Here is a 24,702-nt window from a genome sequence, read left to right on the forward strand (position 1 = left end):
AAAAATATTTATGGATTGAAGAAAATGACCAAATCAGCTTGGGCTTCTTGATTCCAGGCCAGTGTTCTTTCCTTCACTAGCTGATGAAGATGGAGGATTTGTGACATACTGGGGAGATTGAAAACCGCAAGTTTGCCCCCAACAGCTAATAAAGTCAAGAGGATGGAGAACTGGGAAGGAGACAGAGAGCTTGAGCACGGAATGGGGAGCCTGGGAAGGGAGATCAGGGATTGAGTCTCCAATGCACTGTGCCAAGATCCCCAGGGAACATTTCTTGACCTACCCGCAAACATTTGTGATGGAGTCTTATTACACATAATAGCAAATTCCAAAGCAGCAGTGACAGCAGAAAAGAATGAAAGGCTATGGAAACAAGTCCTGAGAAGAGAAAGTAGCTTTTGGACAAGACTTCCTTCATCTCAGCATTTTTCATGGATTTCAAATAAGAAGTAATATTTTTATTTGCACAGTCATCTTGAAAATAAAAGTTATCTAGTTTCAAAATGGAAATGATTAAGGCACACTTTTAAGATTTTCTTGCAGTTTTATATTTCTAGTAAGTGCAGTGGTTACTCCACCTCCCCACCCCCCTCACTGCCCACGTATTGGAGGCATATTCTGAAGTATCAGGAATTATCTTACCCATTTTGCTAGAGTTTCCTCTAAGTAGCTGAATACAGCTTTAAAATCCTAAGAATTAATATCAACAGTTACTCATTGGGAATTTATTATGTTCACTCCTGTGAGCCTTGACCATGCATGATACTCAGACTTGGAGAATCTCAGGGACAGACTCCATGTTCTATTTTTTGTAGTGTGTCAGGGCCAGGACATAGCAGGCCCTCGCAAAGTATTTGCTGGTAAGTGAATACATATATGGTCCTATGCTGGGTACCTGGGAAACAGTCACTGTCCTCAGAGTGCACAGTAGATGTTCAGTACATTTTTTAAAGGTGTGTGTAGTGAGGGAGCAGATAGGAGAGCGTAGCACAAGGTAGTGTGGGTAAATACCCCAAGAAGAGAAGTAATCAGTAATTTGGAGTTGAAAAGGAGGAAATTATGACTTACAATTTCAGGGTCAAGGAGAGTTTTGTGAAAGGAAAGTGTTTGAGGGTTGAAAAATGGACACTCATTTACTGTGAGTGAATGCATTTTGCAGAAATGCTGAGCAAAACTGAGGCAGAAAAGCCTCGTGAGCATAGGATTCACGCAGGAGAAGAAAAGCCAGTGTCTGGGGCACCAGGCCGAGGAGACTGTGCTGATGAGGCTGAGCCTCCAGTAGAAGGAATTGGTACTGGCAGTGGGGATAACTCCTGAATCACAAATGGAGTGTGCGAGGTACTCCTCTGAGGCTTTTTCCCACCTCGCTGAAGTAAATTCAGTCTGTCTACTGGGGATTCTCTTTCCCTCCTTCAGTATCTCAGAAACTTTTGTGGTTCCTTGAAACACAGAGGAACTGCCCCCAACTTTTGGCTGATCATGGTAGTCCCCTTGTCAAAGCTGTCAAAGACCCTTAAATGGCAGTTGTTCTCTTTCTGTGCTCTTTTGGGGCTGCAGGAATCTTTCTTTACATGGGAACCCCATTGTCCAGGGTACAGCCTCCTTCATTCCACCACACAGTCAATCCCCTCAGAGGCTCTCTCCTTTCCCCAAGGTACTGCTGGGAGTACGACGGGGGTCCCTGCTGTTTGCAGACACCACCGTGCCTTTCTGGTTTAGGGCTATCTCTGTTCTCTCCTTTGCTAAACCTGCTTTTGCCTCTGTCTCCCATGGAACTCAAGCTCCTCAAGACCAATCAGCCAGCAGGAGTATTAGGGAATTTGCCTTAAAGCTTCTACCACAAAGCTCCCCCGAAGTAAGGTGGCAGTTAGCCTTTCTACTTACTTAGAATAGGGGAGGAAAACACTGGTCATACAAATCACAGATTAATAGTTCAATAAAGTATCCTATGTATTTTTAATTGAGTGGACAATGAGAAGCCACTGAATGTTAGTAAGTAAGAGTATTCATATTTATGTTCATTTGTTTTCTTCTACTATGCTAAGGATGGGGGGAAAATGCAAACCAAAAATAAAAACATGGTGGAAGATGTTAGAATTTGGAGATTTGGTAGACACGGCCTTAGAGGGAATCTGTTTAACATGGCCGGCTCATCTCCTGGCTGCCCACCCCCATCTTTCCCCTTACTTTGTCTAATCAAGTGATAGGGTTGACAGGCTTCCTGTTATATCTAGGTGAGAATCAACTCTTCATTTTTTCCTGGACATTACATTAACTTTACAGGCTATTTAAGGAGAGATTTTAACCTAAGACCATTTTCAAACAGGGCTTCTGGGTGGGTAGAAATTGCACTATACATCAGGAAACAGAAAACAGTGACAAAAAATGAGGGGTTTTATTATTCTTGCTTACATTTGGAAGTAGGAAGTCTGGAGCGGATACTGGGGCTCCATGAAGTCCACAGGACCATCCTGTATTTCCCTCCAGTAATCCTTACCATGTTCTTGGGGCCTCAAGGTCACAACACAGTTGTTCCACCTCAAACGATGTTTCCCTGCAGGATGAAGGGTAAGGACGAAGCATCCAGGCAGCCAAGTCTATTTGCCTTTTAAAAGCCTTCCCAGAAGTTCCATCTGGTGACTTTTACTTATATTTCACCCACCTGAACTGTGTCACATGGCCATTCATAGGTGAAAGGAGGCTGGGAAATGCAGTTCTCAGCAGGCACACTGACAGCCTGAGAAAAATTAGGGATCTGTTAGGAAAGAAGGGGAAATGGATACTGGGTGGGTAACTAGCAGTGACGGCCACATTCCATACCATTTTGCCTTTTTATTCAAGTTAATGTGCCTTCTGGAAGAGCAAACCAAGTTTTAGCAAACAAAAGTAAATCTTCTGCAAACACCTCTGTCTTCTGTGTACCCACCCAAAGGCAGAGTGATTTTCATATTGGTATTTTATATTATGCATATTACAGTTTCCCTCCATCAGCACAGATCATCCTGACTTGATAATATTTGTGGATGCATACATGTGGTTATTTATACAACTGTCTCTAATGGCTAATTCTTTATTGAGCATTTTTAGTGCTTTTCTGTGCTCTCACTTTTTACTTTTCTATATGTGGACCCGCTCAACTGTATAAATACTTCAACAACCACTTATTTCTAGCTCCCAAATCTTTTTGTCTGAGCCAGTCCTTGCTCATGACTGTGCAGTCCAATATACCTAACTCCATTCAGGATAAAGACTTAGCCTCTCAGTTGCCTTAATTTCAACATGCCCAAGTGAACTTACTGTCTTTCCTTCACAAACTTCCACCTCTTCTGTGTTTTCTCACCTTGATGAATGTCCATGCCCAGGCCAGGAACCTGGGAGTCATTTCAGAATTCTCCCTCGCATTTCTTCCTCCTCACAACCATTTGATGTTAGAGTCTTGTCCAGATAGTGTACCAAAAATTCTCATATTTGCCCTCTTCTCTCTAACCCATTGCCACCTCTTCAGTTCACATAGCTTGGACTAGCTCCTTTTAGCTAATTTTTGCCACAATAAATATCTGTTAGATTTCTTCATCAGCTTTGCATGTATCCAGAATCTGTAGCTCTCTGTGTTATTTTTCAAATTTCTTTGATTTTATCTAGATGACATTGAAAAAATACAAGCAATTGTGGATCACCTGAATGGCTGCCTTAAAACTGAGAACTGACAATTGATTTCAGTGCCTTCATGTGTGTTTGTGTTTTTATTGTACAAATGGGCATTACGATAATTATCAACAGTCAACACAGAAAAGAAGGCAGAGAGACTTTGTAGCCCAAAATAAGGCAATCAGGACACATGAAGTTCAATGAAGTCACTATCTTTTGTTATATTAACATAGGTTTTACCCTAGTTCAAGTAAGGAAAACCATCATGTGGCCCAAGTGGTTTAAGTTGCTAAATTCAAAAGAACCTGTATTCAGTAGCCAGTCCCATGTTAAGAGTGGAAATTTGTTTCCATACAAATGATGTCATCTGTCACATTGAATTAATACCATTCATTTGAATGTCATTTTGGTTTAAATTTAATATGCAAATTTGTATAGTTATGTAAGAGCAATAAGCATAAGATGCTTACAGCTAGTTTTAGGTTTGCACAAATATAAATATCAATACACTAAAGACATCTAAGTGGCACTTCAGGTCTTTGAGAGCTTTTTCTTTTCAAGAGGGTGCATACAAGAAAGGAAACCATCAACAAGATAAAAAGACAATGTACTGAATGGGAGAAAATATTTGCATATGATATGACAGATAAGGGATTAATATCTAACACGTATAAGCAGCTCATACAACTCAACATCAAAAAACAAACAACCTGATTAAAAAATGGCAGAAGAACTGAATAGACATTTTTCCAAAGAGGAAATGCAGATGGCTAACAGGCACATGAAAAGATGCTCAACATTGCTAATCATCAGGAAAATGCAAATCAAAACCAATGAAATATCACCTCACACCTGTCAGAATGGCTATCATCAAAGAATACAGATAACATACGTTGGAGAGGATGTGGAGAAAAGGGAACCCTCATGCACTGTTGGTGGGAATGTAAATTGGTGCAGCCACTATGGAAAACAGTATGGGGGTTTCTCAAAAACTAAAAATAGAACTACCACATAACCCAGCAATTCCACTCCTGGGTATATATCCAAAAAAAAAGCAAAAGCACTAATTCTAAAAGCTACATGCACCCCAATGTTCATAGCAGCATTATTTACAATTGCCAAGATGTGGAAGCAACCTAAGTGTCCATCAACAGATGAATGGATAAAGAAGATGTGGTATAGCTATATACAATGGAATACTACTCAGCCATAAAAAAGAATGAAACTTTGCCTTTTGCATCAACATGATGGCCTTGGAGGGCATTATGCTAAGTGAAATAAGTCATTCAGAGAAAGACAAATACTACATGATACCACTTATATGTGAATATTAAAAAATACAACATACTAGTGAATGTAACAAAAAAGAAGCAGACTCACAGATAGAACAAACTAGTGGTTACCAAGGGGGAGAGGGGCGGAGGGAGGGGCAATAAAGGTGTAAGGGAGTAAGAGGTACAAGCTATTAGTTATAAAGTAAGCTACAAGGATATATTGTACAATATGGGAATATAACCAATATTTTATAATAACTATAAATGGAGTACAACCTTTAAAAATTGTGAATCACTGTATTGTACAACTGTAACTTATATAATATTGTACAACTATACTTCAATAAAAGAATAAAGAAATGTGTGCAAAAAAAGAGGATGCGTATATTTCTCAAGTGGGTTGCAGAAGGGTCAGCAAAACTTTTATGTAAAGGGATGGAGAATAAATATTTTAGGCCTTGATGGCCATACATTATCAGAAGTCCTTGACTTTGATGGTATAAGTGTGAAAGCATCATGAATATTATGTAAACAAATGAGCATGGCTGAGTCCAGTAAAACTTTGTTTACAAAACCAGGCAGCAGGCCAATCTGGACTTCACGTACAGTTTGCCAACTCCTGGCTTAGGGAATACGATCCCACCCAGTTCCTTTGCTTGATGTACACCTCTGTTCACCTCTCTAGACTCATCTACCCGCTCCTCCAAACCTTCCCTGTGCTCCAGCCACAGGGAGCTGCTTGCATTTCCCAGGCATGTCACAGTTTCCCCGATTCCATGCCTTAGCCAATGGTCCCTGAGACTTCCTTACCCATCTTCTTAAACTGACTAACTCCTACTCACCCTTGACTTAAAAATCGCTTTCTCTCTGAAGCTGTCTCTGGCCCCTCGTGGCTGAGCTTTTGTTCTGTCTTCTCCCTCTGTTCTTTTGTATATTCACTCTGCTCCCCCAACACTCTCATTGGTCTTGTGACTGGGCACTTACAGGACTATTTCACTGTCTTCTCTTTTAGACTGAACTCCCTCTTCTCTGTAGTATGTGCTGCTCCACCCTTATAATTATGGGTTCCTACCCCCACATTTAGAGGATCAATGGAAGGAACAGAAGGAAATAAGAGTGTGAATTTCTTATTGACTTTGTATTTATCCAAAGAAAGTGAGAAGAACCAGAAATGTCTGAGTTTTCCTTAAACTGGCAAAGTTAGGTATTCTTCCATCTGTGGAAATGGGGGCTTGTGACCTAAGTCAGTTTTGAGGAAATGAAGATTTATGTACATCTAGGTTTTGTGACTGTTAAATTTATGCCTGTGATGGAAGTTATTTAACACATTTCCTTTGACAAATGGAAGGAATCAGATGAAAAATAAAAGATGACAATGAAGAAAAAGAAGACATACTGTGTATGTTTGGGGTGTTGGTAGGTGGAGTGGGTTGGAGGTGTAATAGTCGAGATTTTGGGGAAGGAGGACACCCAGAGTGGGTGTTGAGGGAAGCAAGCCCAAGGGTGGTCTTAAAGGGTAGGGCTGGGGCAGTTACCCTGAGCCCTGGGAAGGGTGAAATTTTAGGACTCAGGGACCAGCCATATTGGACTTTCCCTTCCTCTGTCTCTTTCCTTCTCCCTGCTCTCTTCCTCTATTTCTGTTTTCTCTAGATGTTTTCACCCTGCCTGTCTTTTCCTGAGCCATCCAGGATATGGTACTAAAGTCAATGCTTTGTTACCTACATTTTCTTTTCTTTTCCCTATTCTAAAATTTTAGGATAGGTCAGTTGACTCCTTTGTTCCTAAGCGAAATAGTAACAATTCAAGTTACTTCTAACTTTGAGAAATTTTCTTTTTTGTCTATATCACTTGCAAGGAAAAACCAAAAGATTTCCACTACGGCTACACATTATAGGAAAAACTCAAATCATAAAAATGCAAAGTTAAGGATTACTCTTTTGTTCTACTTGATATTATAATTATTTCACTTAAGGGAAACAAAGGTCCATATATTAAAAATTGGATAATTTCATTAAGCCATGAATCACTAACAGTGAAATTTCCATAGGGAAAAGAAAGTTATTGTTTCAAAAAAGGGTAATGGGATACAATCAGGGAAAACAACTAGGGCTGCCATCACTGTCAACACCACACAGACAAATACAAATACAAGACAGTGGGTAAGCATACTGTAGCTGAGTTCCCTAAGCAGAAAAATATCTTAGAAAATTTAAAACCATGTTGTCATTGTAAGGTTTAAGAAGTGTTTCTGAGACTAGGCTAGATCTTTGACTAGACCTCTGAGCAGACCTTTTTCTAGTTGTGACTTAGATCTTAACATGGGAGTGTAAATACTATATGTACACTTACTCACCAGACAGATCACATACATATCACTAATGCACAGGAGGTAATAAAATCCTCAGTGGGAAATGTCACTGGACACATTTCGTTGTTAAGATTACCATTTATTATTTGGGAAATATAAGTGCTTGTTATCTGATGTGAAAATCAAACTCTTTTGCCCTAAGTAGTTCTCACTAGATGATGATGTTAGGGATTTTATGCAAACATGTTGACATTTTACCACATTATATTTCTAACAGGGTCCAAATTTCAGACAATATTTTTATAAAGAAGACCTAGGTTCTTCTTTTAGTCAACACATGGAGTTTAGTGGTCCTTCACTGCAAACATCATCATCGCACCACTGAGAGCTTGTTGTGTGCATTGCATGGGTAGCAACTCAGTACTCAAACCAGACATACGAGTGCTAATGATTACCCATGTCACAGATGTGGAAGCAGATCCAGAAAGGGCAGGTAACTTGTCTAAGGTCACACAGGTGGTGAGCAGCAGGGCCAGGATGACATCCCCGACAGTCTGGTTCCCGAGGCCACAAGCTTCACCTTCACACTTTACTTCTTAGGATTCTAATTCCCAAGTGTGCCAATTTCTAATTGCTGCAGGATATTCATTCCCAGTCCATGTCTATTTATGATCTATATCCACCTTCCGTGAATAAAACCGACAAAGCTTTGTTTGTGTAAATGACCTATGTTAATGTCTCTTGGCATCAAGATACTCATGGGGAAATAGAAATTATATTTTGCAGTCCTTGTCTGGTTTCCTCATTAATGGATTATGTCTATAGGATATGAATTCAAGCGGTTGAAAAAGTGAAAGAATCATCATTAATAGCGGTATGACTGACATCTTATGGCTCCCAATGTGATACACAGAGAGGGACACAATACCCTCTATGTGATGGTACTGCCAAATGTTTCACCTGAATCTAATCATGAGGCAACAGACAAACCCACATTAAAGGACATCCTGCAAAGTAGCTGGCCTGGACTCTTCAAAGGCATCCATGTCATGTCAGACAAAAAGGCTGAGGAACTCTTTAAGACTGGAGGATAAAGAGGCATGACCAAAAAAATGCAATGCATAATCCTTGTTTGGATTCTGGATCAGGGGGAAAAACCACCTATAGAGGACATTTTTGGGACAAATGGGAAGTTTTCGAATATGGACTGTATATTAGATAATATTACTTTTCCTGAGTGTGATAATTGTGTCGTGGTTGTTTAGGAGAATGACTTTGCTTTTAGGAGATAGATGATGAAATACATATATATACATACACATACACATATGTAGAACAAGTTAACAAAATGTTAACAACTAGTGAATCTAGATTAATGATAAATTGGTGGTGGTGTACTATTCTCACAACGTTTCTGAAGGTTTGAAATATTCATAATTAAAAAAATATATATATGTATATGGGAGCAGGTAAATGAGTGGGGATATAGATAAAACAAGATTAGCTGAGTCGGACATGGTTAAAGCTAAGTGTTGAGTACAGAGAAGTTCATTATATGATTCTGTCTACTTTTTTAATATATATGAAACCTTCCCTCATGTTTCAGTCAGATTTCATGGTGCTGATTCTCAATACATGATGAGTGTAAACTGCCATGACAGATTCTGTCTCTCCCTTTCTGGGTCTTGGCCTCACCCCCATTCCTACCTAGCTCAGCTACTGTTTTCCCTTGCCAGTATCCTGACTCCTCTTCCCATTTATTATCCAGACTGAAGCCAAAGGGTTTTATTTTTTTTAGTGAAAAGTTGATCTTCCCAGGCTCCACTTAAAACCCTTCATTGCTTTAGGAGAAAACTTATCATTCCTACACAGCCTGCCCCTCCTTACTCTCCACGTCCTTTCCCTAGGTTCTGGGCACACAGTCCTTTCAGGTTTCTGATTTTTACCCCATCCTTCTCTACTCCCATGGAGAGGCTGGTCCCTCTCACTAGAATGTGCTTTTCCCTCTTTACCCCCTTAGTGCTTATTTGTTCTTCAAATATCACATCTTCACAATATCCTTCCTTCATCTATCTGTTTAGGGTAAAGCCCCCAGTATTGTCTTCTATGGTGGTAGGCATATTTCTCTGGTGACATTTATCCCAGTTGGAATTATAGTTCTCTGTGATTGGATTAATGCTTCCTCTCTCACTAGGTTGCAAGCTCTCTCATGTATTTGTTTTGTTTACCATTTCTTCTGCTTACCATTGTGTCCAAAATAGGTGCTTGATATTGATACATAACTTTTATACATACACACACACACACACACACACACACAAATATATATATATATATATATTTGTGTGTGTGTGTGTGTGTGTGTGTGTGTGTGTGTGGTACGTGGGCCTCTCACTGTTGTGGCCTCTCCCATTGTGGAGCACAGGCTCTGGACGCGCAGGCTCAGCGGCCATGGCTCACGGGCCCAGCCACTCCGCGGCATGTGGGATCTTCCCGGACCGGGGCACGAACCCGTGTCCCCTGCATCGGCAGGCAGACTCTCAACCACTGCGCCACCAGGGAAGCCCCATATTTTTTAAAATAAGGTTTTTCCACTAAAAATATTTAGAATTTTTGTCGTTAAAGAATTCTGGTGTGCTTATCTTCAAAAGGATAGGAGATTGTCTCCTAAAGTTTAATTTCAGTTCTTAATTTGTTGTGATCCCTTTGACAATATAGAAACATTACTGTCATAATGCTCCTTGAAAAATTGGTTGTCACTTGGCCTCTGTTTCCTTTCACAATCAATATGACTTCATGCAAAATGATGTAGCAGTTCACATCATTCCGTCAGTCCCCATCAAAGAAATACTGCTTTCCAAAATTAAAATTGTGAATCAACTCACAGGAGGATGTTGTCAAATAAACAAAGAATCATTACTTATATTACACTGCCAAGTTTTTGATAAGCTTAATTCCTCTAAATGCATTTAACTTTAATGAAGGGTCATACAATTTAATAACAACATAAAATGGAATCATTTATCTTTCCAGTCCTAGACATTGGGCACATGTCTTCTCCTTAATACATTGTTTCAAAATGCGAAAGTTGTTTTTTCTGTCTCCTTCAGATTCATCTCTCCTCGTTTCTATGTATGTAGCTTGGGGAGTGATCTATATGTACATGTTTAATTAAATCACTCATCAGGCTGTAGTTTTCACGGTTGGAAATGCCAGGGATTTGTTGTTTCAAGTTCCCGAGGCAATGATACTTACATAACCCAATAAAATTTGGTAATTATTAGTATATTAGTCAAGATTATTTCAGTAGCAAGTGATATAAAACCAAATTCGAACTGACTTTAGCAAAAAGGGGAATTTACTGGCACATGCAACTAGGGAGACCAAAGGTGATTGCTGGTTTGGGGCTAAGATGAGGAGGATGGGGGCTCTCCTCGTCTCCTCGCTTGCTCTCCTCTCTGCTAGCTTCATTCTCAGGTAAGCATGGCAATAGGATATTCATGGAGCAATAGTAGGTTATTCATTGATAAGAGGTCTTTGAATATTTGTAAATGGGGCAAGGGGCTCCAGCTGAGCAGAAGCTGTGATTTGGAGTCTGCCTGGGTGTCTGTGTGATTTGTACTTTTTCTTTTCTTTCTCTTTTTTTGGTTTAAAGAGAGGTTGTATTAAAGGCCCCTGGGAAAGGGACAGGTGGGGAGGCATTACTTGGTGCTATCTCTCACATGGCCCAAGGACTAGTTTTTGATTCCTGTGGAAAGTAGAGTTATAACAGATGATGAAGTCATTGTTTTTATGAAGAATTTTGTAAACTATGAAGGGAATGCAGCATGGTTTTTTGGTGTATTAAGGGCGTGATAGCTTTGAAATGCTCCCAGGAGGCAACATTAGTGCAAGATAGGATAGCATCTCACAGAGAAACAGTGATGAGTCGAAAGTTTCATTTCTGAACACCCTCTGGAGGCTTCCAGAGCTACTTAGGTGTCTGGTGCACAGAGGTAGAGCAATGCAAATTACAGTGACAATAAATTCAGCCCCTTGTTTTGTGGAGGATGTTTCTAATAAGTTTTATACGGATAGATTACTTGACCTCAAAAAGTTTCTTATAGAGAAGAACTAGTGCAGAAGACATTGTCAGAATTAAAACAGAGTGAGTGAATGTGAAGATACAAAGAAATAGAGTATTATGTATTGACAAATATTTCAATTTGATAATTCAATAAAAATGCAACTTATGTAGCAAGTCAGTGGCATTATCCAGGGGCGTTTTTCACTTATTGCTTCTAAGAAGGTCATGTTATTGCTCTGTATGGGCTTTCAAAGACAGAACCAGTGTTAGAAGAGCCATTTCAGACATGCTGCAAATAACTGAGCCACATCGAGATTCTGCACATCGAGAACACTCTTCCTGTATAAGCTCTTCTCTGCTTAAAAGCATTCAAATTTTTAAGAAACAGGTATAATGGAATTGTAGGGATTTATACATTCAAATCAGTCATGTGGTCTGCAAAAGTTAACTGTAAATTGTAATCTAGGTAAAAGCCTCTGTTACTTTTGTTTGTATAAGCTCGGATCCTAAATAAAACAGCTGCCAGCAGAATGCTCATTAAAGTGGATTTAAGATTCCAAACAAAAAATTATTGATTTCAAAAAGGATAAATACCTCTAAACCATCTGAAGTTATTAAATTACCAATCATCTGAAGTTATTAAATTACCAATTTAGTTAGTTTTGTTTGTTTTTTTACTATCTTGGTTGTTTTGTAAGTAAACATTATAAGGTGTTATGCTTGAAATGAAACTGAAAGGTATCAGCCAATAGTTATTTTCCACAGACATTTAGAAATTAATGATCTGTTGAAAAATGGTGATCAGTTTTGGTCTCCTTTGCTCCAAATTCCTGGCTCTTATAAAAAATATAGCCTACTTCATGTCTATGAGAAGGAAAGATTAGGGTGAGGTTAGATGATAAATTTTTAGCCACCAGCATGTAGCCAAAAGAGCCTGGCTTGGTCCTTTCACATTTCCCATGTATATTTATGTACTGTACCATTTGGGTATTATAATAAAAATTTCTATCTGTCCCTGGAGGCAAAATTGAGTTATATATTAAATGGTTATTTTCTTTGTTTTCTGCTTAGGTATGCATGTAATGTGGTAGCATAATATATATTCCACACTTGTTTCATTCCTGCAGAGAGATAATATTTTTGCAGCTGACAGAGGAAAGACAACCTGTGCTTCCAGAATAAGAGAGAACATATCTGCAGTATAAAATACAGATGTTCCCTGTGTTTTTTCTACTTCATGGTTGTATTCAGCAGAGGTTAACTTTCATGGGCATATTTCCCTATTTCTTGTTTAGGCAGTTGGACACAGAAGTCCACAGTAAATTCAAGATTGCAAAGGTGGTTTCAAGGAAAGTATTTCAAAATGTTTTCAGTGGGAGGAAAGTAACTTAAAAATGTGTTCCCCCTTCCTCCTCACAAGGGACTCTTTTCATAAGATTATTGGAACCAGAACAACCTTCTTACTTCTCTATAAGGAAGGAACTTGAAGTATATCCAATTTTTCTTTTAAAGAATTTTAAGTGGGAAGCAAATGTAAAATTTTCTTGTCACAGTCTAGGAAAAATAAGTGGAAACTGCTGTGACAAATATGGTATCCTAATCACATGTTTGATGCCTTCTTCTTTCCAGTTTCAGAAAGAAACAACCCAAGGAATGTAAAAGGAATATAGATAGATCATTTATGCATCATAATCAGAAACTTCTCATCTGCATCCCTGAAGCTAAAGAGTTAGAGATGGAAATGGCACAGGTAGGAATAAATGAAGGGGACGCTGATGAGCCACTATTCACACTTTGGGTGTTCATCTTGGAAAAACTAATTCTTACTCTGTAAGAATAAGAGAAAAATTGCCAGGTAAACTGAGAAATTCAGTGGTTCAAATGAGGGGGATCAAATGTTGAGTATTCAGATTAAATAACCTCTAGTAAAACAGTTGCTATAGAATACAGGGAAGAACGTGGGGGTGGGGAAGCTAATTTTCTTAGGTTCAAAAGCATCATATATTAATTTTGTTTGAAAAGTAAAGTAAAAATCGAGAACCAAAAAATAGATCTTAGAAATAAAAAGAAGAGTAACTATGGGACATTCTTCTAGAACTCTGAGAGTTGGGAATTCAAGAGAAAAGTTGAGAGGCAGAAAAGATTGAAACAGGAGAAGCAATATTGTTATTACAGAAGTTCCAGAAGGAGAAAATAGTATGAATGAATGTCAAGCAATAATTAAAGAAAAAACATTTTGGAGTGGAAGGATTCATTGTTTACATGGAGAAAGCTTACCAAAGACTAGGCAGGATAATGAAAAATAATCATACCCAGATGGTTTTCCATGGCCTGGATAAAGAACAAACGCTGGAAGTAGCCAACTGTGGAAAAAAAAAAGGTCACTAAAAAACATCATTAGACTTTTTATTTGCAACACTAATGCCAGAAAACCTCAGAGAAAATGTAAAGACTTCTGAAGAAAAAGCATTATGTTCCAAGAATTATAGACTGAACCAAGCTATTACCTAAATGCAAGGACAAATGAAAACCTGGTTCAGATTTGTAAGATTCAGAAATTATATGACTCATGTATGCCTTTTAAAAAATATAACTTAAAGTAGACCTTCAAGCAAAAACTAATCAAAATACAGAATTTAATAAAGATAAAGCTATGTTTTTAGAAAAAAGAGCGGTGAGAAATAAAACCTTAGATTTAACACTAAAGAATTATTTTTAATGTGCTTGTGAAATTAAGTTCAATTTATAACAAAGAATTTTAGAAAGGAAAATGTATGCTATAAACGTTCCCTAGAGATGTCAGGTGAGGAGAGAGGTGGAAAAGAGGAAGTAAAGTATGATAAAGGTTTAATGTCAAACAAGGAGGATCCATATTTGTAACTATGAATTTGATATTGACATTGATAAAGAATAGATTAAAACGTGTTTAAAAATTTTTTAAAAAACAAAACCAATTTTAAGTGAGACCATGAGAGAAAAAAACACATAGACCCATTATTTGAAAAGGTGCCAGTGTGTGTGTGTGTGTGTGTGTGTGTGTGTGTGTGTGTGTGTGTGTGTGTGTGTGTGGTTAGTGGGGGAGCAGCAAGAAAATACAGTGAAATGAACCAATGAAGTAAGATGCAAGGATTAAAAAGATAATAGTTTCCTTTATTAGATGTTTACTTCCAGGCTGTCATGGAGTAACTGCTACTGAATTTACTCTTCTATTTTAAAACTGAATAAAATACGTGGTGACAATTTTTAGGCATTGGATAATAGGCAGTACAGGACTAGAGTCCTGGAAAGTCTGTAAATATGAGATAAGCACCACATTCAACCTTATTTTATGTCTGGGGGCACTTCCCAGGATGTGGCACAAGGAGGTGAAGCCCAAGTGAAGAACATCAGTCTCACTGAGCTGAGGAGGCAGAAATTAAAACAGAGGGGTTGTAAAGGAGGAGCTGGAATTAGCAGAATAGGATTCCAGAGAGGAGTAAGCTGTACAGATGAAGGTCTCAGAAGTCAGTGTGCAGATTCTCCTTAGCTCTTTGGCTGAGAGCTGGTCTGGGATTTACATTTATAGGTTAAGATTCTATAAGAACCTGAGATCCAGCAAGACAGCAGCTGCAGTGGAGCTAAGAAATAAATGGAAATGCCAGAGGTTATGCAGTGCTAAAAGATGTTGAAGTTTTGTTCCAGTCATAGTGCAAAGACTTCACTGAACATATCAGTCATTAAATTAAGACCTCAGAAAGGTCACTTTTTAGGAGCCAGGAGTAAGACCATATCCCATGGTTAAGGTCAAAATTAATACACACTTGCCCAAACAAAGCATAAAATGAAGCCCAAGGAATCAAGAGAATTACCCAGTTATGTAGTTGTTGGCCAGAACAAATGCTGCACCTTTAAAGGAGAGACAGCAAAATCCAGCTCTACAGTATGTTATCCATATGTTCATATGTTGAAACCTATAAAACTATAGGAAAAAAGATATAAGAAGGTCCAATAGATGCAGATACATAGCCCCTTCCTAAATAGACAATATTTTGAGATATTAATCCTTCCCAAGTTAATTTAGAAATGTAATACGATCCCAATCATTATTATAAGACTTAACAAGTTCATTCTATAGATCAAATGGTAGAGAAAATAATAAATAATTGCCAAGAAAATTCTGAGAAGAAAAAAAATGGGGGAAACTTCTCTTTCAGAAATTAAAACATATTTGAAAATATAACTGTAAAAGTATAGGGTTGGTGCAGGTAAAGGCAAATTATTACAATAATTTCTAAGACTAAATAGAACTTAGAAGTATACACTGCTATTTCACATAATAGTTAAAAGCTCTGAATCACAAGCCAGGCCACATAGTAGCTGTGCATTCCTGGGCAAGTTAAATAAACTTTCTGTGCCTTAGTTTCCTTACTCGTAAAATAGGGACCATTATGTCATCTATATCTTAAGATTGTTGTGAAGATTAAATAGGTTAATACACATAAAGCCCTTGGAAGAGTGCTTGGAATATGGTCAGAACTATGTAACTGCCAGCTGCTATCAATGATAACAATGGTAAATCAGTTGGAAGACATTGAATTACTTCTCAAATCAAGGTGAAGTTCAGTTACCTATTTTGAAAGAAATACAGTTGGAGTAACTGCTTGTCCATTTTGAGAGATATATAGTTAGACACATACCTTACACCATACTCAAAGAACTAAACATAAAATTATCAGATGAAAATATAGAAAAAAAAATTCATAAGCATGGGGTGAAGAAATTGTATCGAAGATATAAAATATTAAAGTTATATATGAAAATCATCACATATTTAAACATAAAAACTAAAAACAAAACAATGTACACAAAAAACATTAATAGACAACCCACAGCCTGGGAATATATTTGTATTATATTAATAAAGGATTAATATAAATACAAATCAATAGGAAAAAGACAAACACTCCAGTAGAAAAATTAACAATACATATGAAAAGCAATTTACAGAAAAAGAAATACAAATGTTCAATAAACTCTACAAAATGTGCAAACTCATTGGTAAATTAATGTGATGCATTTTCATCAATTTTCATGTGATTAGCGAACATATAAAAGCTTGGATATACCCAGGGTTGATAAGGATGTGGCAAAGGGGCACTTTGATACTTTGTTGGCAGGAGGGTAAGAGGACAAACATATTTTGGAGGGAAATTTTTCAGTATCTACTAAGATAAAAACTACCCATTTTTGTTGACTTAGCAATCCCATGTTTAGGAGTTTATTCTAAAGACTACCTCACATGCACATGGACCTAAAGTTTTATGTATAGGAATGATCACAGCAGGAGTGTTTATTATAGTGAAAAATGGGAAAAAGGCAAATACTCATCATCAGAAGAGCAGTTAAATAAATTATGGTAAAGTCATAGTGTTGAATAACACAATTATTAAAAAGGATGTAGTACATGAATTTCATATATTTTTAAAAGATTTATTTATTTATTTTTATTTATGTTATTTTTGGCTGTGTTGGGTCTTTGTTGCTGCACGCAAGCTTTCTCTAGTTGTAGCGAGTGTGACCTACCCTTCGTTGCAGTGCGCGGGCTTCTCATTGTGGTGTCTTCTCTTGTTGCAGAGCACGGGCTCTAGGCGTGCGAGCTTCAGTAGTTGCAGCACGCAGGCTCAGTTGTGGTTCGCGGGCCCTAGAGCACAGGCTCAGTAGTTGTGGTGCATGGGCTTAGTTGCTCCGCGGCATGTGGGATCTTCCCGGACCAGGGCTTGAACCCGTGTCCCCTGGGTTGGCAGGTGTATTCTTAACCACTGCACCATCAGGGAAGCCCAAATTTCATATTTTTATTATATATAAGTGGAAAGTGAAAAAATAAGTAAGTTTCAGGATAATTCCTCTTATTTTTTACACACACATGCACACACGTGTGTGGGAAGGCATAGGAAAAATACTGAAATGAAAGTATTATACTAAACTGTTAATCATGGTTAACTCTGGGATAGGATGAGGGAGATAGAGCCTCACATTTTTAGTCTTTATTCTTAGGTACAGTTTTAACTTTTTAAAATGAAAGCATGCTCATACACATCTCATGTAATAAAGAACAATGAAACATAATAGAAGAATAATGACTTGAGAGGTTGAAGAAGCACCAGGATGCAGATTATTTTCTCAGTGAATGCTCTTAACTTAGCAGCTAATTCATGTAACCTTAAAACTGTTACAGAGCAAACATATGAAATCTTTTAGTTCACCTAATATAGCTAACATAATCCTGAAACCAAACCTGACCAAGATAACACATAACAAAGCTACAGTTCAAGTTCATAAGCACAGATGCAAACATTTAAAGTAAAACACTAGGAAATACAGGTAACACACGACATTGAAGTAATGTTTATTCCATAAATGCAAAAGCGTTTTAAGACTATGACAGTTCTTAATGTTTTTCACAGGTTAAAAGAGACAGGACACCTGACTGTTTAGAGGTAACCTACCCATCACTGATCCATTCATTCATTCATTTAACAAATTACTGTTGAGCCAGACATTCTTTTCAGTTCTGGCATAAGACCAAACACTGATCCATACCACTAGGAACATACATTGTAAAGAGAATAATAGATAACTAGACAAATGCTAAATGGTAAATAATAAAGTATGAAGAAGTATTTAGATAGGAGAAGTAATAGAAATAGGAGCAAGAGATGGTCAAATTTTTACCTGAAATCAATAAAAATAATATTCATGTTGGAGAAAACTAGGATTATTTACATTCAAGTTGAAAGCAGTACAGCCACTCACTCCCACTCTTAGAGCTGTATTCAACAAGTTCTAACCAATGCAATGGGATAGCTGAAAGAAATGTCATACATATTTGAAAGAAAAATTATAATACACAATCATAATTGTATATTTATATGATTATCTACCTAGAAAACTGAAGATAAGCAGTTTAAAAAAATTAAGTGTTGACTAAGGTGGCAGGTTACAAGAAAAATATAGAAATAAATAAATAATATAAATAATTCATATAAATAAAATAAATATAGAAAAATTGTTATATACTAGTAATAATCAGTTATAATACATAATGGAAAAAGATGTTATCATAATAGCAAAGAATAATATAGCATGCTTTGGCACAAACAATGGAAAATGCACAGGACATATAAAAAGATGATAAAGCTCTGAGAATAGAAAAGAAGTCTTAACCATATTTTTAGAGAGAAATAATCAGAATTATAAAGATGTCAGTTCTCCCTACATTATTTATCTATAAACTCAATGAAATTCTAAGGAAAATAGTGATGGAATTGGGGGGGGGGAGTTTAGAAATTATTTTTCTTTAAAATCCTAATCTTTATTTTTGTCTAAGTTACACATACTCACTTTAAATATGATGAATTCTGCTATCTTATAATAACAGTTCTCAGCTTTACTCTTTCCAGCTTCTGATTGCCACTCCCAAAGTCAACAGTTTCCAATGCTTTGAGCAGTTTTTACTAGAAGAAGATTTTTCTGATACTTAAGTTTTGCTTATTTCTTTCAGTTTTGAAGATTATCAGTCCACTTCCTATTGTGAAAAGTAAGGTTTAGTTTTCTGACCTACTCCTCAAACCCCAGCAAGACTTCCCCCACACAAATACACACCACACAAATGAGCACGTTTCACCTTCTCTTTGTCCTGACAATATTTTTGACTCTATCAGTATCTAAGGTTAAAATTAGTATGTCTATGTAAATATTATATACACAGTGTCTACAATTTTCTGTCATATACAACTTGCTTTTGGGGGGAGTTAATAATTGCTCACTTTTAAATTTGCTTTGTTTTTGATACAATATACAGAGAAGGTGAAGGAAGGAGGGATAGAGAGAGGAGAGAAGGAGGGAGCGAGGAAGGAAGGGAGGGAGGGAGGAAGGACAGAAAAAGAAAACCAAAAGAATGAACCTCTAATTTCAGTCAAGGACTCAGAAAAAAATAAAATCTAAGAATTCAGTTCTTGAAAATATGCATTTGGACCATCTTTCTACTTCACACTGGACTTGTTTACTCTCCAGACTTGATGCCCCACTTTTTCAGGACCTTCCCTTCATTGTCATCCTGGGCACATTCCTTTTCCTTTTCCTCATGTTGGAGCTTCCATTTGCTGGGTCCCTTGTCTCTTTCATGGTTTGTACACTGGTTTGTGGGGAGCACGTCATCCAGTAGATTCCAGGAAACTGTGGCATGCAATTGGCTTAGGAGGAAATGCTACTGCCACTGCCCCACCAGACACTAGAGAGAACTGCTGTCACCTTTGCCACTCCATCTCAAACCAACCACTGGGAAGACTCTGGGAAGTCTGTGCTGCCATCACTGCCCCCCACGATGCCCATGACGTCTGTGCTTGCCAGTTCAAAACTCTACCTGGAACAGTGTTTTAAAATTAATCTGCAGCCGCATAGCCCAGGGAGATCAGCTCGGTGCTTTGTGACCACCTAGAGGGGTGGGATATGGAGGGTGGGAGGGAGAGAGACGCAAGAGGGAAGAGATATGGGAACATATGTATATGTATAACTGATTCACTTTGTTATAAAGCAGAAACTAACACACCATTGTAAAGTAATTATACTCCAATAAAGATGTTTTAAAAAATTAATCTGTTAGAACCTTTAAATACATCTTTATAGGCCATGTTTATAAATGTTAAGAAAATCTCCTGGGACTTCCCTGGTGGCACAGTGGTTAAGAATCCGCCTGCCAATGCAGGGGACACGGGTTCGAGCCCTGGTCTGGGAAGATCCCACATGCCGCGGAGCAACTACGCCCATGCGCCACTACTACTGAGCCTGTACTCTAGAGCTCATGAGCCACGACTACTGAGCCCGTGTGCTGCAATTACCGAAGCCTGCAGGCCTAGAGCCTGTGCTCTGCAGCAAGAGAAGCCACCGCAGTGAGAAGCCCACACACCGCAACAAAGAGTAGCCCCGCGTGCCACAACTAGAGAAAGCCCGTATGCAGCAACAAAGACCCAACACAGCCAAAAATAAATACATTAATTAATTAATAAAAAAGAAGAGAAAATCTCCTTCATTCCTCCTACTCAGCTGGGAATAATTTGAGATAGATCAAATTCAAATGGTGGTGGGTGCCCAAATGGGTTTATTCTCATCAACTTGGTGGGTAACACCAACCTCTTAGGAAAAATATAGTTTGTAATTTTAAGTAAACATATACAGCAAACATTTCAACAAAGTAATCCATAACACATGGTCTAATTGCAAGGTTGTAAGTCAACATTTGGTAGAAATATTAGAAATAAACCTTCAAATATTATAAGAAAGCTTTGTCTGTAGCAAAAAGACATGCAGAAGCTCAGCTTTTTGGCGACAAGATATAGAATGTCCAGGTTTCATTTAAATTTCTTTGTAATAGGTATGTACATAATTGCTAAATATTATTTATTTATAAAGCTATAAGAGCTAGCACAAGGAATAAAAAGTTTTATTTTTTCACATTCATGAAAAATTAAGATCTGCTTCTACTACTTCAGTAGTATTTTCTATCAAATGCTACATAATGTTTAACATAGTGATGAAATATAGAAATTAACTTATTTTCTGCACGTGCAAAGGTTTAGCTTTTTTTCTTAATAGAAGGATGATAACAGGAATCATATAGAGACCCATCAATCAGATATTTAACTTTACTTTTCCAGTTATGTTCAGTATTCTTGGTTTGTGCAGTGAATTCTCTTCCCTATGGAATAAAAATGGAAAAATTTTCTTAATTTCAGAGTAGAGACCAAATGACATATGTGCTAGCATCAGTTGTCTCTAGAGACAACCCTGAGGAAATGAGAATGGTTTTAAGGGATTGGGACACAAATGAAGAAGAAAAAAATTAAGAAATAAATTATATGATGATAACAGTTGTTTTCAAGCACTGTGCCACTTAAATTCTACAAACTTAATCAGAGAAAAGAGTTGTAAGTACTTTCACATTCCAAGTTAGATCAACTTTGGGTTGCATATTATCCATCAGTAATGATTTAAAATCTATTCTCTGCTTCAGATTTGGAACAGTATGACTTTGGAAGACATGGAAGGAAAGAGGCATAGGTTTGCAGAACAGAATTTATAAGCATTTTCCTGAGTTTCTCTTACCTAATTATATATCCTTTTTTTAAACATCTTTATTGGAGTATAACTGTTTTACAATGGTGTGTTAGTTTCTGATATACAACAAATGGAATCAGTTATACATATACATATGTTCCCATGTCTCTTCCCTCTGGCGTCTCCCTCCCTCCCACCCTCCTTATCCCACCCCTCTAGGTGGTCACAAAGCACCGAGCTGATCTACCTGTGCTATGTGGCTGCTTCCCACTAGCTATCTGTTTTACATTTGGTAGTGTATATATGTCCATGCCACTCTCTCACTTCATCACAGCTTACCCTTCCCCCTCCCCATATCCTCAAGTCCATGCTCTAGTAGGTCGGTGTTTTATTCCCGTCCTACCCCTAGTCTCTTCATGACATTTTTTTCGCTTAGATTCCATATATATGTGTTAGCATACGGTATTTGTTTTTCTCCTTCTGACTTACTTCACTCTGTATGACAGACTCCAGGTCTATCCACCTCATTACAAATAACTCAGTTTCATTTCTTTTTATGGCTGAGTAATATTCCATTGTATATATGTGCCACATCTTCTTTATCCATTCATCCAATGATGGACACTTACGTTGCTTCCATCTCCTGGCTATTGTAAATAGAGCTGCAATGAACATTTTGGTACATGACTCTTTTTGAATTATGGTTTTCTCACGGTATATGCCCAGTAGTGGGATTGCGGGGTCATATGGTAGTTCTCTTTGTAGTTTTTTAAGGAACCTCCATACTGTTCTCCATAGTGGCTGTATCAATTTACATTCGCACTAGCAGTGCAAGAGTGTTCCCTTTTCTCCACACCATCTCCAGCATTTATTGTTTCTGGATTTTTTGATGATGGCCATTCTGACCTGTGTGAGATGATATCTCACTGTAGTTTTGATTTGCATTTCTCTAATGATTAATGATGTTGAGCATTCTTTCATGTGTTTGTTGGCAATCTGTATATCTTCTTTGGAGAAATGTCTATTTAGTTCTTCTGCCCATTTTTGGATTGAGTTGTTTGTTTTTGTTATTGAGCTGCATGAGTTGCTTATAAATTTTGGATATTAATCCTTTGTCAGTTGCTTCATTTGCAAATATTTTCTCCCATTCTGAGGGTTGTATTTTCATCTTGTTTATGGTTTCCTTTGCTGTGAAAAAGCTTTTCAGTTTCATTAGGTCCCATTTGTTTATTTTTGGTTTTATTTCCATTTCTCTAGGAGGTGTGTCAAAAAGGATCTTGCTGTGATTTATTTCATAGAGAGTTCTGCCTATGTTTTCCTCTAACAGTTTGATAGTGTCTGGCCTTACATGTAGGTCTTTAACCCATTTTGAGTTTATTTTTGTGTATGGTGTTAGGGAGTGTTCTAATTTCATTCTTTTACATGTTCCTGTCCAGTTTTCCCAGCACCACTTATTGAAGAGGCTGTCTTTTCTCCACTGTATATTCTTGCCTCCTTTATCAAAGATAAGGTGACCATATGTGTGTGGGTTTATCTCTGGGCTTGCTATCCTGTTCCATTGATCTATATTTCTGTTTTTGTGCCAGTACCATACTGTCTTGATTACTGTGGCCTTGTAGTATAGTCTGAAGTCAGGGAGCCTGATTCCTCCAGCTCCATTTTTCGTTCTCAAGATTGCTTTGGCTATTCGGGGTCTTTTGTGTTTCCATACAAATTGTGAAATTCTTTTTTCTAGTTCTGTAAAAAATGCCAGTGGCAATTTGATAGGGATTGCATTGAATCTGTATATTGCTTTGGGTAATACAGTCATTTTCACTATGTTGATTCTTCCAATCCAAGAACATGGTATATTTCTTCACCTATTTGTATCATCTTTAATTTCTTTCATCAGTGTCTTATAGTTTTCTGCATACAAGTCTTTTGTCTCCTTAGGTAGGTTTATTCCTAGATATTTTATTCTTTTTGTTGCAATGGTAAATGGGAGTGTTTTCTTAATTTCATTCTCAGATTTTTCATCATTAGTGTATAAGAATGCCAGAGATTTCTGTGCATTAACTTTGTATCCTGCTACTTTACCAAATTCATTGATTAGTTCTAGTAGTTTTCTGGTAGCATCCTTAGTATTCTCTATATATAGTATCATGTCATCTGCAAACAGTGACAGCTTTACTTCTTCTTTTCCGATTTGGATTCCTTTTATTTCTTTATTTTCTCTAATTGCTGTGGCTAGAACTTCCAAAACTAGGTTGAATAAGAGTGGTGAGAGTGGGCAACCTTGTCTTGTTCCTGATCTTAGTGGAAATGGTTTCAGTTTTTCACCATTGAGAACAATGCTGGCTGTGGGTTTGTCATATATTGCCTTTATTATATTGAGGAAAGTTCCCTCTATGCCTACTTTCTGCAGGGTTTTTATCATAAATGGGTGTTGAATTTTGTCAAAAGCTTTCTCTGCATCTATTGAGATGATCATATGGTTTTTCTCCTTCAGTTTGTTGATATGGTGTATCACGTTGATTGATTTGCGTATATTGAAGAATCCTTGCATTCCTGGAATAAACCCCACTTGATCATGGTGTATGATCCTTTTAATGTGCTGTTGGATTCTGTTTGCTAGTATTTTGTTGAGGATTTTTGCATCTATGTTCATCAGTGATATTGGCCTATAGTTTTCTTTCTTTGTGACGTCTTTGTCTGGTTTTGGTATCAGGGTGATGGTGGCCTCGTAGAATGAGTTTGGGAGTGTTCCTCCCTCTGCTATCTTTTGGAAGAGTTTGAGAAGGATAGGTGTTAGCTCTTCTCTAAATGTTTGATAGAATTCGCCTGTGAAGCCATCTGGTCCTGGGCTTTTGTTTGTTGGAAGATTTTTAATCACAGTTTCAATTTCAGTGCTTGTGATTGGTCTGTTCATGTTTTCTATTTCTTCCTGGTTCAGTCTTGGCAGGTTGTGCATTTCTAAGAATTTGTCCATTTCTTCCAGGTTGTCCATTTTATTGCCATAGAGTTGCTTATAGTAATCTCTAATAATCTTTTGTATTTCTGCAGAGTCAGTTGTTACATCTCCTTTTTCATTTCTAATTCTATTGATTTGAGTCTTCTCCCTTTTTTTCTTGATGAGTCTGGCTAATGGTTTATCAATTTTATTTATCTTCTCAAAGAACCAGCTTTTACTTTTATTGATCTTTGCTATTGTTTCCTTCATTTCTTTTTCATTAATTTCTGATCTGATCTTTATGATTTCTTTCCTTCTGCTAAATTTGGGGTTTTTTTGTTCTTCCTTCTCTAATTGCTTTAGGTGCAAAGTTAAGTTGTTTATT

At 37.4% G+C, this 24,702-nt stretch overlaps 1 protein-coding gene across 7 annotated transcripts in view; it reads left to right on the plus strand.

The window, feature by feature from the left end:
* The window catches only part of MEGF10 (multiple EGF like domains 10), a 376,760-nt gene that overhangs the window by 149,475 nt on the left and 202,583 nt on the right, over positions 1 to 24,702 (plus strand). The window contains exon 1 of one of the 7 annotated variants that reach the window (XM_067031518.1): positions 12,926 to 13,046. The exons of the other annotated variants lie outside the window; for them this stretch is intronic. The gene's annotated coding sequence lies outside the window, so the exon portion shown is untranslated. Of the gene's footprint in view, positions 1 to 12,925; positions 13,047 to 24,702 lie in introns of those variants that run through there. 7 annotated transcript variants of the gene reach the window in all.

The sequence above is a fragment of the Kogia breviceps genome, chromosome 4 (assembly GCF_026419965.1).
Source record: "Kogia breviceps isolate mKogBre1 chromosome 4, mKogBre1 haplotype 1, whole genome shotgun sequence".
In the NCBI taxonomy this organism is placed as follows: domain Eukaryota; kingdom Metazoa; phylum Chordata; class Mammalia; order Artiodactyla; family Physeteridae; genus Kogia; species Kogia breviceps.